The sequence below is a fragment of the Felis catus genome, chromosome C1, assembly GCF_018350175.1.
Source record: "Felis catus isolate Fca126 chromosome C1, F.catus_Fca126_mat1.0, whole genome shotgun sequence".
NCBI lineage: Eukaryota > Metazoa > Chordata > Mammalia > Carnivora > Felidae > Felis > Felis catus.
Window position 1 is genome coordinate 22991970 of NC_058375.1, and position 12977 is coordinate 23004946.

The 12977-nt window shown below is 57.6% G+C and overlaps 1 long non-coding RNA gene across 1 annotated transcript; it reads right to left on the reverse strand.

The window, feature by feature from the left end:
• Positions 1 to 1272: 1272 nt before the first annotated feature.
• LOC109503085 lies at positions 1273 to 3497 on the reverse strand. The gene is made up of 3 exons (XR_002161977.3): positions 3399 to 3497; positions 1941 to 2305; positions 1273 to 1512 (listed from the first exon to the last, which is right to left on the reverse strand). It is a non-coding gene; the product is annotated as an uncharacterized LOC109503085 (long non-coding RNA).
• Positions 3498 to 12977: the final 9480 nt, after the last annotated feature.

The window sequence follows — 12977 nt, forward strand, 5'->3', positions numbered from 1 at the left end:
CCCACAGGGACCTGGCCCCAGACTCTGAGGAGCAAAGGTCCTGTCTTCTCCTGTCCTGAGCCTCCGGGTGCTCAGGTGAATGGGCCCCTGCCTTCTGTTTCTCTGTCCCCAGACACGGGGCCTGCCTGGACGGGCACCGCGTAACTGGACCGTGGCCAGAGCTCAGGAGCATATTCTGGAACCCCTGGTAGCCAGCAAACAGCGGGGAAGTGGGTGCAGACACAGCCAGAGAGCACGGGCTTCAGTCCAATGCATTTGCTCCCCCTTATTAGTCCCGATTCTGCCTCTGGTCCCGGGCGTGGACAGGCCAGTAGCTCTGGGAGCTTCGGAGGATGAGGGACAGGGGCAATCCACAGCCCATGGGCATCTGATGCTGCTTCTGCAGACGGTGATAATCAGTGTGCCAGGCACCGTGGCCCTCCGCGTTCTGTCTCCCGCCACCCTCAAAACAGCCTCGGGGGGAGGGGCTCCATCTACCAGGGGGAGGGGTAGATGAGGAAGCCTGAGACTCAGAGAGGAGCTCTCCCTTGCCTGTCCCCAGTGCGGGTCCCCTCGGCTCTGATGCTGCCTGAAACCTCCCCGTTTCCCGGCTGGCACCGCTGTATCTGTAAGATGCAAACTCTGCCCACGTTCCGAGGGCGGCATGGAAATGGCACCTGTCCCTTTTAGAGAAAGTCTGGGGAAGCAGGTGTCAGTGACAATGGAGTGCCGCGTCCTCCAAGGCCAGCCTTGTCTGAGGTGCCCACTAGGGAACAAACGTGGCCCTCCCGCACACGGGCTCGGATGCACCGAATGGCTACAAGGACAGTGGAGTGAAGGGAGAATCCCATCAGACCGGAGTGGGGTGGGGCCACCACCCTCTCTCAGCCCGGGGGTGGAGGGGTGAGGGGCCAGCAGGGGGCCCTGGAAGGGGCTGGCGGAGGGGGGGGCGGGGAGGGGGACAAGACCTCCCAGGGCCTCTTCCTAAGACAGAAACTGCTGGGTTCACAAGTTTCTCCTGAGTCGAATCTGTCCCGAGAAATCCAACTCCAAGAATGTTCCAGAACTCCTGGCAATAGAGAATGTCTCCCTTCATTGTGAACTTGAAATGCTAAGAAGACGAGTCTGGAGCTGTGGGGCCCCCCAGGAGGAGAAGAGCTGCCCCAGGTTCAGGCCTGAGTGGATTTAGGGCACCTGAAGTCCACTGTGGCATGATAATAACCCAAAGTCCACTGTGGCATGATAATAACCCATAATAACCATAATAATAAATGGTAATAGCACGCATTTACATAGTGACTGTATATATGTGCCTGGAGCGGTTTTCAACGCTCCCCACGTCCATCCCCTTATTTATTCCTCAGCACAACTCTCTGAAACTGTCACTATTGTTCCAATTTTACAGACCGAGGCACCGAGGCACAGAGAGGTGGAGTAAGATGCCACAAGTCACACAGCGACGAAGTCCCAGAGCCACATCCAGGCTGTCCGGCTTCAGAGTCTGGGTCCTTGATCACCCGAGCACAGTGGTACCTGCATGAAACAGAGTGAAGAAGACAAGGCAGGTAAATGGAAGCCATGGAGAGCTTGAGCAAAAGACATATGCCCGAGAATGACGTAGCTAACTCATCTTTTTAAAGAGCATTTCATAGTTTGGACTTCAACAGATATTCGCTGCACACCTGCAGCGTGTCGAGCCCTGTGCCGGGCCCTGGATGGGCTGGAGGGAAGGGGACCGGATGGGAAGTTGTTCCAGCAAGCGGGTAACTGGAGACCCAGAGAAGGAGAAAGGACACACCACGGCACACAGCAGGTGGAACGGGACCAGCTCCTGTTTCCTGCATGGGGGCTGCCCTCTCCCCTGGCTTCTTCTCTGGCCAATCCAATCAGTAACACCCAAACAAAAACCCAGTAACACGCAATGCTGGTGAGCGTGTGGTGGGACAGGCAAGTCGTTTCACCTCTCTGAGCTTTGAGTTGCTCGCCCGTGGGATAGGCACGACCGCACGGGCCCTTCGTGGCTATCGGAGGCTGAAATAAGGCGACCGACGCGAAGCCGGCCTGCACAACAGAGTCTCATCAATGGCGGCGATCGCATTGCCCCCTCCGTGCAGCAAGCTCCTAAAGGCAGGGACCAAGCCCGATTCAATGTTGTATCCCCAGGGCTAGCTCGGGGCCCAGAGCACCGTGCGCAACCAAGAAAGATGCCCATCGGGCGGCCAGTTTATTCCACGCAATACGTGTTGACAGGCACTGTTCCAGATGCTGGAGATGCAGCCATGAAGCCGACAGACACAAATGCTTATGGAACCCGGAGTTGAGTTGCCTGGAAAGAAGGAAGGATCCAGAATGTTAGAGCAGCGGAGGGCTTGGAGATGGAGAGGGGCTCTTGAGGTCCAATCCCAGAGTCCTTGCAGCCGTGCCTGAGTTCACCGCCGGCCGAAGCGGACAGCTCCCGAGAACCCCCACCTCCCACTGCAGGAACCGCATTTCTCCGGGCTGCTCTGGCTTTCTCTGTCCCACGGGAGCTTGCTCAGCCCGGGAGCTGGGCCAGCTGGAAGGCAGGGATGCTTCGGGCTCATAGAGGTGGCTCTCGACCAATAAGGGGCAGGTGGGGGCCAGAGGCGTGTACCACACGGCTCCTCTGAGGGTCCCCATAGTCGTGGGCCCCCATCGCCCACGCTTGACGCACCTTTATGTGACCTTTCTCCCTCCCCGGCCCTCTCTCTCCGCCCCCTTGCTGCGTGTCCTGGGGTGCCCTCCCAAATACACCAGCGGCAACTCAACACCTTGCTTCCAGAACAGTTTTGGAGGAGCCCGACCAGAACAGAGGCCACCTAAATCCGACCCCATCTTTGCGCTGCTGAGGAAACATGTCCAGAGAGGGCCAGTCACCTACCCAATTCAGACAGCAGTATTTGGGGCAGCTCGGGCTTCCCACAAATACCCCCGCCATGGCCACCACCAAGGGCGGAGTCTGCAGGGCCAGCCTGGGCTCTGCCTTCCCTTCCCGGGACCACAAGCTGGGCGTTTAGAAATTCTCGAGTTTTGCAACAAAAAGCTACAGAGAATAGGTAATGGGACGGCTTTTACATAAGCGCGCTTGGGCACAAAGTGCTCCGGCCCCCTCGCTCCCGCTGCCGTGAACCCCTAAACGGAGCCTGTGTTTACTTCCAAATAGGGAACCTCCTCGGCATCTCAGCGTGGGCCGCCGTGCTGCTCTGTAGAGCTCGAGAAAGACCATCACTTCCTCCTCGTCCTACCCTCCTTTTCAAGGAATCTGGGGCATTTCCCACATGCCTGGTCTTGGAAGGATCTCCAGGCTTCATCAGGCCCCACCCCCTGGGTCTTAGGAGCAGAGGGGTGACTTCCTGTGTCCCACAAGGTACATGGATGGTCAGGGAGGTGCGGGGACTCACCCGAGGCACACAGTGAGGCCAGAACAGAGGAGAGGGTCAACTCACAGTCTCCTCCAATTTCTGGTTTCACTGATCTTCCTGTCGCACCACACATTCAGAAACCAGCTCAAACACAACCGGTGCATTCCTGCCCCAGGACCTTTGCACTTGCTGTTCCATTTGGTTGGAAACCTAATTTTTTTTTTTTTTTTAATGACACGCTCCTCTTCTCACTCAAGACTCAAAGGTCTTCTCATTAAGTTAATGGAGGGTCAAGGAGGGCTGCCCTGAGGAGGCAGCCCTGGGGTGGACCAAAAGCCTGGGAGCCACCGCTGATCAGCGGTCTGGCCGAGACCATGATTAAACCCCAAAATCCTGTGATTCTGACTTGAAATGTTATGGTTTGAAGATTCTACGCAGTGACAATTCTAAGCTTGGGAGGTCTGAGCCTCTAGGATTTTAGGACTGTGGAGCACGAAGGTGTTGGGATTCTCACGAGCCTTTGCCACTGAAGAGAGGCCTGTCTTCCGCTGGCTGAGAGTCGGTTTTTCCTTCTTCCTGCCCACCTCCGCCCGTGCTGTGTGCAGCTTTTTGCGGCGTGGAGAATGCCAATTTTTTTCGGCAGCCCCAGAGTCAGGCGCTGGCTTCATCTGCATGTTCCAGTTTCTGGAATAAATATTAGAAGACAAGTCCGCGGAGATTTTCTGTGTGTACATGAGTTAATTCCTCCAGCCAGGGGCTCATCCAGACACGGATTTTAACACAGGGTGCCAATCCCCCGGGCTGATGATGGGGCCGCCGCGAGCCCAGCAGAGGCAGAAGGGACCGAGAAGGGCCTTTGTGAGCCGAGGCTTCAGGCCGAGGTGGGAGGAGGCGGGAGGGAGGGCAACCCCCCCCCCCCAGTTAGCCTTGGCCATGTGGGCGCAGGAGGGGCTGTTCTCTGCCCAGCATCTGGGGTCTCCCGTGGACCCCTGGGCCTGGGCTCACTCAGGCCGGTGCTCTAGGGCAGCCCCACCGCGGGTCAGACACAGCACTGGGCACCGGGTAAGCTCTGAAGTCAGACTTCTGTCTGAGATCCCAGATCTCACGCACCAGCTCAGCCACGTGACCTTGAAGAAGCCATTTCACCTCCTTGGATTCAGCTTCTTCAACGGGAGGGATGGTCCTGACCACCCTCCGCCTAGAAGTTCTCAGGACAGGAGGAAGCCCCCGGGCATGGGGACCGGAAGGAGCATCAGTCCCAGCAAACACCCTCATGACAGCGTGGGCACCAGGCATCACCTGAAGTGCTTGACACGGGTTCATCCCCACCCCCAGCCAGGGAGGGGAGGCTCTCATGACCCCCTTCACAGATGAGGAGACTGAGGCACGGAGAGGTTGAGTATCTTGCCCAACATCAGGGAGTTGCTCTAAAAGCCTGCAAACAGGTTGTAAACCCTTTAAATTTCCCCCACAACCCCCCTCGCTGGGTGCCAGGCATTGGCTACATGCCAGCACGGGCACCCTGGGATCCAGCCCTCATTCTGCTGCTGTGACAGATATGCTCGGGTTACAGCCGGGAGACGGAAATGCAGGTGATGCCCCCAGCCTTTGTTCATGCTGTGCCCCGGAACACCCTTCCCCTGCCTGTCCACCCGGGGCACTCCTGCTCACACTTCAAGGCCCAGGCATCGTGTTCTCCGTGGGCAGCCCCCACCCCACCCATCCCTGCACCCTCTGCGTCCTCCCTCATTGCCCATGGGGGCTGGGGGGCAGGATCCGACCTCGGGATCTGTTCCTTCTCTGCTCGCTCCTCCCTCCTTCCGGCACATCCACCAAGTTTGGCCCCGGCCCCAAGACCCACTATCCGGGAGGGAAGAACAACCCTGTGTGGCCTTGGTGTTGTTCCCCATCTTCGGAAAACTCCCACTCACGAAGGTTTCGTAATTTCCTGAGGCAGTCCCCACTCGCAGGTGGCAGTCTGGGACCCCTGACCTTGCTCATGGTCACCAAGATCACCTGGCGGGGTTAAGGGAGGCTGTAAGGTGCCCCTCCCCTCTCCCAGGCCAGCCCCTCCTTCCTGCAGCCCTGAGGGCGGGAATCACGCCTTCTTCGTGTCACAAGCCACACCCCCGCCCTGTAGTCGTGGTCACTAACCAGGAGCAGACTCCAAGAGCCTTACTTGAGATTTACAAGACGTGCACTCAGGGAGTGAACTCAAAACAAGCGATCAGCATGGACCCACTTGAATGCACTCACTGGCGGGCATCATTTCAGTTCTCTTACCCTTCACTTTGAGACTCACCAGGACCGGCTGCCCAGTTCCTATCGATTAGCAAACCGTTAAAAATTTATGACAAGTCGAAACTAATTGGCCACAGTGCGGGGTGAGTTTGACTCGGGCCAGGGTTCCATGGCCCGGCCTTCGTGAGCCTGGAGCCGGGACGACGCTATAAAGGAAGCACCAGCCCCACAGACACCCGGATCCTTGTCCTCCAAATGTTCCCGTAGGGTCTGTTCCCGCCTGGGTTCAAGGCTGCCATCCTCCACGCCTGCATCGCGGCCCCCGCCTCCCGTCTGGCTGGCTCCAACCAGCCCTCCTTCCCCCCAGCAGCCACCCTGTCTCCCAAGACGGCCTCAGCCTGGCACCCACCCTTGTATCAGGCCACACTGGCCCAGCCAGCCTGCAGGGGGCAGGGGGAGGGGCACAGCCAGAGCAAACACCCGGTCTGTTCATAGATCTGCCAGCCCCTGGAACTGTGCCCCAGGCTCAGGGAGAGGCACCTGGGGCGCATGAACCCTCCGTATTAGTGAAGGGAGTTGCTACGGCATCGTTCATAAGTTGGGGTCAATCTTCAGTCTTCATGCCCCCTGTGCCCCTTCCGTTGCCCCACGATGGGCATAGCTTGGATGGTGTCGGTCCCCTGGTTCCAAGGATGTCCCGTCTTCGGTGCTAGGCACCTCTGGGGCTATGGAGACACAGGCCTGTCTGCAGAGCCACCAAGAATCATTCAGATGTACCAGCGGGGAGCCAGTGTAGACCTCTTGGGCCTGAAAACCACTCCTTTCCCTTCTCCGACCCCTGTATGACCCCCACCCCCCACCCCCCATCGCCCACATCAACAATGTCTGTGCGTCACTTGTAAACCCCGCGATGCCGGGTGAGGGCAGGTCAGGACCACACAGACAGAGGCACCAGAAAGGGCTCTGGCTCAGGGGCTCGTCCTGCCCCTCCACGGACCTTGGCAAGCCCCCTCCTGTGCCTAGGCCTTGGTTTTTTCACAGGACATTTAACCAGATGATGTCTCGGGACCTTGCAATTCAGAGCGTCTCTGAAGCGGCGGTAGAGGGTAACGTGGTCACTAGGACTACAGGGTCACGGGGACACTGCCGAGCGCTGTGGAGCACGCGCTCTGCGCTGGGTGCCGATCACGCAGCCTGTGCGTGAGAAGTATTCTCGGTCCCGTGTTCCCGAGGCACAGGGAGGCACAGAGAGGTCCAGTGTCCCACAATGTCAGACGGTCCCAACCATGAGGGCAGCAGCTCCCCTGAGGCCCCGTACCCTGCCGATCCCACCCCGGGATTGTCCCACGCCAGCACTGACATCCAGAGGCCCCAGCCCCTGAGCCCATTCCCCTGGTGGTTGGGCAGAGAACAAAAGCCCCGCTGCTGGTTTGCCTCGAAACCAATTTGGCCGCTGGTTGCTCAAGGCCCATCTCTCCCTCGGCCTCAAATGCCTTTCACGTCACATCATTCTCTGTAGTTAAGATTCGTCACGTTTAACTTCTACAAGGGCACACCCAACATGCCATAATCCAATTAAAATGGGCAGAAGTCACGAACAGGCATTTTTGTCAAGAACACATCCAGATGGCCAACAGACTCATCAGCGGGGAAAAGCAAATCAAAACCACAAGGAGATACCACCTCACACCTGTCAGAACGGTGAAAATCAAAAAGACAAGAAACGACGGGGCGCCTGGGTGGCTCAGTCGGTAGAGCGACCGACTTCGGCTCAGTGGGTTCGAGAGACTTCACGGTCTGTGGGTTCGCGCCCCGCGTCGGGCTCTGTGCTGACGGCTCGGAGCCTGGAGCCTGTTTCGGATTCTGTGTCTCCCCCTCTCGCTGCCCCTCCCCCATTCGTGCTCTGTCTCTCCCTGTCTCAAAAATAAATACACGTTAAAAAAAAATTAAAAAAAAACAAAAAACAATGAACGACAAGTGTTGGCGGGGATGTGGAGAAAGGGGACCCTCATGCACCATCGGTGGGAAGGCAAACTGGTGCAGCCACTGTGCAAAACAGTAAGGAGGTGCCTCAAAAAGTTAAATATAGAACGTCCCTACCACCCAGCAATTGCCCTAGTAGGTATTTACCCAAAGAAAATGAAAAGATATATGCACCCCAGTGTCAACAGCAGCATGATTTACAGTGGCCAAGACAGGAAAGCGATCCTGTATATACACAGACACGCACACACACACGCGCGCACACACACACACATGCACACACACACACACGCACACACACACACACTGGGATATTATCCAGCCATAGAAAAGAACGAAACCTTGCCATTTGCAACAACGTGGATGCAGCTAGAGTGCGTAATGCTAAGCGACATAAGTCAGCCAGGGAAAGACAAATACCATACGATTTCACTCCCAGGTAGAAGTTAAGAAGCAAAATGAATGGACGGAGTAAAAAGGAGACAAACAAAAAGAAACAGACTCTTACATGCAGAGAACATACTGGTAGCTACCAGAGGGGACGTGGGTGGGGGGATGGGTAAAATAGATGAACAGTACACTTCCGATGAGCACTGAAAAATGTAGGTGACTATTCGATCATTATATTGCATGCCTGAAGTTCAAATAATGCTGTATGTTAATCGTGCTTTAAGCAAATAAAAGAATTAAGAAGAGAGGCGCCTGGGTGGCTCAGTCCTTTGTGGTTGAGCGTCGGACTTCGGCTTGGGTCATGATCTCCCGGTTCGTGGGTTCGAGCCCCGCGTCGGGCTCTGTGCTGACAGCTCAGAGCCTGGAGCCTGCTTCGGATTCTGTGTCTCCCTCTCTCTCTGCCCCTCCCCCGCTCACACTCTCTCTCTGTCTCTCAAAAATGAATGAAAGTTAAAAAAATAAAATAAAATAGGGGCATCTGGGTGACTCCGTCCATGAAGCGTCTGACTTCGGCTCAGGTCATGATCTCACAGTCCGTGAGTTCGAGCCCCACATCAGGCTCTGTGCTGACAGCTCGGAGCCTGGAGCCGGCTTCGGATTCTGTGTCTCCCCCTCTCTCTGCCCCTCCCCTGCTCATGCTCTGTGTCTCTCTGTCTCTCAATCACAAATAAACATTAAAAAAAATTTATAAAAGACATCTTCAATTCTAGCGTGCAATACAGGACTCTTTTTGTCCCCCTTTTAGTGGTTCTTCCTCAGGCTGCCCCAGCACAATACATAGCCCCACCCCGACCCTGCACTGACCAAGCCCGGGCCGGCGACCCCCTCATGGTTCCCGTCCTTCGCTTCAGCATCTGACCCATCAGCCAGCACTTCCCCCTCCAGAGTACATGCCTCTACCTCCCGCCCTCTGCCCAGGTCCAGGCTCGTCACCTGCTCTAGTGCCCTGTCTGCCTGGCCCCCTTGTGGCCACCCCTGCCAGGTTCTAAGCCATTCCTCCCACAGACGGGTAGGACCACATCATTCCTCCGCCTAAAACTCATCCCCTAAGCTTAAAATAAAACTCCAGCTCCACACCACGTGGCCCGCACATCTGGCGCCCATCTGTCTCCCCATCCCTTCACCCCTGCTGTTCCCTCCACCAGGGACTCCCTTCCCCTGGCTGGTTCCTTCTCATTCTCAGACGCCAACTTCAACGCCCCCTCCTCCAAGCCCTCTTCCCAGAGCACAGTGCCAAAGCAACACTTCTCCCCTGCTCCAGGGGTCCCTCCTGGCCCCCTCAGATCCTCAATCCACCCTTGCGCCCGTCCTCTGGGCTCCCACAGGGAGCATCAAGCAGTCCCCGTGCCCTTTTGATTTCCAGGTGGGTTTGGTCAACAGGGAGCCCCAGCAGGAGATCAGGGCAGGAGGTGAGGAAGCCCGGTTGTTTAGCCCTGCTGGTCCCTCCCTGCAGGGCTCCAGGGCTGGCTCTGTCCCAGCAGACTGGGAATGTCAGCTGCTGTCACGCGGCCCAGCCCCTTCACCCCGCTCTCTCTGTCTCTGGTTCCACTCATCACTCGTCCCCTGGCCCTGGCAAGCCTAAGGAGGCTAATGTAGCCCCTCTTCTGGGGTTTTCTTACTCTCCGCACCCCCCTTCATAAACAGGCTCCTTTAAATACCCTCCTCAAATACCTGATTGACTGTCACTTCATCTGTCTCCGGCTGGGTCCCGGGCTGCTACACTACCCACCCTCACCACCGCGTTCCATCTCCCCCCAGAACTTCTCACTGCCCGAACACACTGCTTGTTCGCTACCTGTGTCCCCCCACCAGAATAGAAGCCCCATCCGAGACAGGGGCCTTTATTACGTCATGTGTCAGAGGAATAGGGCAGACGAGCTCACACCGTGCTCAGACTCTCGGGGAAACCCAGCCAATTCTGTGACGGTTCCTCGCTAAATGGCACTGACTTTTAAGTGTCTTCACACGGCATTTCCCAAGCTGGGATCAGGTGACATTCAGTTGGGAGGTGGTAACAGTTGGCAACCTTATACCATTTGCCTGATTTTTCCTCATTTCACTTGAGAGCCTGACAATCTCGTCCCGGGCTGCCCTGACATCACGTTCAAGTCTGTCCATGGGCCCAGTCAGGGCTGGGGAGACCCTCATTCCCCGTCCCTCCAGAGCCCGGGGGGCCCCGGCATGAGGCCTTTACTCCATGGGTTTAATTCATCTTCCTTCACCCAGGTCCAAACTCGCCCTCCCTCGTCTGCTCCAGGCTTGAGATCCAAGGGCTAAGGCAGACAGAGCGCCAGCCCTGGGTCTGTTCTGTCACCCACTCACTGTCCGACCTTGCGCAGGCCGCCTGCCCACTCCGGGCCTCAGTTTCCCCAACTGCTCCAGCCGTTCCTCCTGCCTGGGACTCCCCTCCCACGAGCAGATCAGACCACCTGCTCTCCCAGCATGCTCCCTGCTCTGGCCAGCTCAGTGCAGATCGTGTTGATGGTTATGTCTCTCTGGGAGGTGACAGAGGACATAACGCCCTGTGACAAAGGCAATGTTATCACCACCTCTGCTTTCCAGGTGACAACAAGGCTTCAAGAGGTTACACGACTCACCCCAAGCCACCAAGCTTGTGGGAGACTCTAAAAAGCCCATGGCAGGACTGAGCCCCAGCCGTGACCTTACATGCCTGTTCTAGAAGATGATGTGCTGACACCTCACAGCCCTCACTGTCCCCCAAGGACAAGAGCCCAGCTGCCAACAGAATCAGGATCCAGGTGGGGGGTCACCGGCATCACACCTGTCACCTGACACATCCTGGCACCTGACCCAGGTCAGGAGGCCCAATGCTTCAGGACTGGAGGCGGGGCCGGGGGAGGGACTGTCACCAGGCAAGTGGCTGGGAGCTCCCTCCCAGATCCCTCCCCATTTGCCGAGCCTGGAGTCCTCCCACCCATGGGTGGCCCGGGGGCCCGGGGAACTGCTGTCCCTTGCCCTCGGCCTGTCTGTGGCAACGGAACAGGATTCTAGATGATGTAAGAAAAAGAAACAGAAAAGGCAGGCATTGAACGATCGGCTGATCCTAGAACTGAAGAAAAGGGGACAATTCGGGCCTCAGGGAAGAGTCGCCAGGGCAGCCGCTGGATCCGGGAGGAACCAGTGCCCCGTGTTTGTGCCATCTGGGCAGGGGGAGCCGCTCCCCACCACTGCTGCCTGCCCCCCTTTCCCTCCAGGGCAGCGAGAGCATCTGGGCAAGATTCCGGGCCAGTCCCTGGCTGCGAGCGGAGGGGCCACCTCCCGTGTCAGCAGTCAGGTGATTCGGCCAACAGAGAACCGGGACGCTATCACGAAAAGAACAATTGGGAACAGATGCTGGGTGGACAGAAGCGCCATCTCCCCTGGGTTACCCCCCCCCGGGGGGGGGGTGGGGACACAGCGCCCAGGACATGCAGGAGCCTGGTAAACATGAGCTCTGCACGCGCCTCCAACACTTTACAACAGATGCACAGTGAGCCCCACAGAGAGGGCCGGGCTGCCATCCCCATGTTCCACCTGAACACTGTGCCTTCACAATTACGTTTACAGCCATTTATTCGTCCGTTGACCCAGGGAACACGGAAAAGGTCAGACTCGGTCCCCACTGTGAAAGCCTAATTATTTATCCCACAAAGGAGGCGGACCTGGAAACAAAGGGGAAACAGCCTGGTAGTTTTCTCTGCTATTAGTGCCCCCATTTTACATGGAGGAGATGGGGTCCCAGAGAAGTCTAGTGATTTGCCCAAGGCCACACAGCTCAGGATGGGGGAGCGGATCCAAAGCCCAGACATCTGCCACTAAGGCCGAGGTTCCTTCCCCCCACCTCGCCCTGCCCCACAGAACATGGGAGAGGAGGTAGGAAAGGAAGAGGGCAGCATAGGCTGGAGGCATCAGGGAGGGCTTCCTGGAGGAGGGGGACCCCAGACTGGGCCCTGAAGGACAGACCAGAGAAGAGCACGTGGGGGGATGAAGCAGCTCCTAGTTTGCTGCCCCCAGTTCTTGAGGCCTCTGGGTCTGGAATTCTCCATGAGGAGGTTCAAGGTCTTCCTGGAGCAGGTGCCCCAGGAACCTCTCCCCAGAGCAGGTGGAGTTGAGTCCCTCCCAGGTTGGAGGTGGCTCCCAGGTAGGGAGTGGTGGGCAGGGCGGAGCAGGAGCTCCTGGGCACCTCTGTTCTCTTGGCTTCTGTCCCAGGTGCTGCTGAACGGGAGCGAGGAGGGCAGCGTCCTTGCCTGTCTGCAGTGCGGGGACAGTGGTCTCACCCACGTCCCAAGGAGGCCATCAGACCACGTTCCGTCAGCGCGTCAGCCCCACACACTGTGCGCCCAATCCCGCAGCGTCTCCTCGCGGGACACGTGCACCGCCTGGGGCCCTGTCATTTCCCTTGCAAATCTCCCCGAGGGAGCAGCATCCCAGGGAGGTAAGAACCCCCCTCATTATGTCCCCAGTCGGGGATAGGGGTCCCTTTCCCTCCCTGCTCTGCCCCTGAACCCCACTTCCCGGTAATGAGCCTATAGAAGTAAAACCCCACGCGGCACAAAAACACAGCAGCTCGATGCTGGGGGGGGGGGGGGTTGGGGGGGGGGTTGTTCTCGGTGAGCGGGCGGAGCCGGAGAAGTCGCGGCTATTTTGGGAACAGATGTCTGTGTGCGTGGGCGCCGCGTCCCCTCCCTGCCCCCCCCCACCCCCGGCTTTCCAGACTGGGCCGGAAGCTGAGTCAACGAGTCTTCAAACCCCAAATCCCCCCTCCCCTCCTCCCTTCGTCTTTTCCTTCAAAAGATATTTATGGATCCCAGTTAGGCACAGACCTTGAGTTGAGCACCAGAGCATGGGAACCACTAAGACCATCATCCCTGTCGTGGGGAGAGAAGTTCACTAACCGAAGGGGACCCTGCAGTGACAATATGCATTTATTTATTCAATGCGTTT